Source organism: Zalophus californianus, chromosome 15, assembly GCF_009762305.2.
Source record: "Zalophus californianus isolate mZalCal1 chromosome 15, mZalCal1.pri.v2, whole genome shotgun sequence".
NCBI classification, from domain to species: domain Eukaryota; kingdom Metazoa; phylum Chordata; class Mammalia; order Carnivora; family Otariidae; genus Zalophus; species Zalophus californianus.
Window position 1 is genome coordinate 70954342 of NC_045609.1, and position 908 is coordinate 70955249.

Here is a 908-nt window from a genome sequence, read left to right on the forward strand (position 1 = left end):
GTTTTCACATCCACAAAGAGGGGAGAGCAAAGAAATTTCATCTGAAGAGCCGGATCATGATTAATTGGTGCTGGTGGTCTGGAGTGCTGGGTTGGAAATAATTTTGAAGTTGTATCTAGGCTTAGCAGGGAAAGGTGCTATGATTGATTAGGAATGCCTGTCATGGTTGTAGAAGGAAAGTGGGGAATTGTATGCAACAAATTTGCAATGGTGCTCTAAATTAATGATTGGGTGACTTTCTCTTTTTTTTAATTAACTTATTGTAGACACACAGAGAGAGAGAGAGAGAGACGCAGAGCTTGTGGGGGAGGGGCAGAGAGAGAGAAAGTCTTAAGCAGACTCTGTGCTCAGCACAGAGCCCAACGCAGGGCTCAATCCCATGACCCTGAGATCACCACCTGAGCCGAAACCAAGAGTTGGACACTTAACTGACTGCACTCCCCAGGCGCCCCAGTGACTGGAAGACTTTCTAAAGTCACCACCATTTGTATTTGTTCTTCTTTCCCTCCATCAAATATATAAGTTATAACCATCTATGTGTGGAAGACACAGGAATTGGAAGAGCGGGTGAGGAATAAGGAAGGGACATGGGGAATCTGTGGGGTTTCCAGCCTCCCCGAAAAATGCTGTGCACAATCTATACAGTCAATTCCTCGAGGTTATCTCATGGTCAGGTCTACTAACCTCTGCCCCCCCCACCCCGACTTCATCTCCAAGTTTCTAGGTCTGTCTCTACTGGGTCTTTACCACATCATCTGGGAGAAACCTTCCATCTCTTCTCCAGTGAATTGCTTCCCCTCTCTGCACCTTGGCTTCCTCATCGACATATTCAGGACTTGGGTTAGATCTGTGGTTTGCCAGTGGTGTATTGAGGAGCCTAGGGTGTTCAGGAGGAGGAAGTACGGACG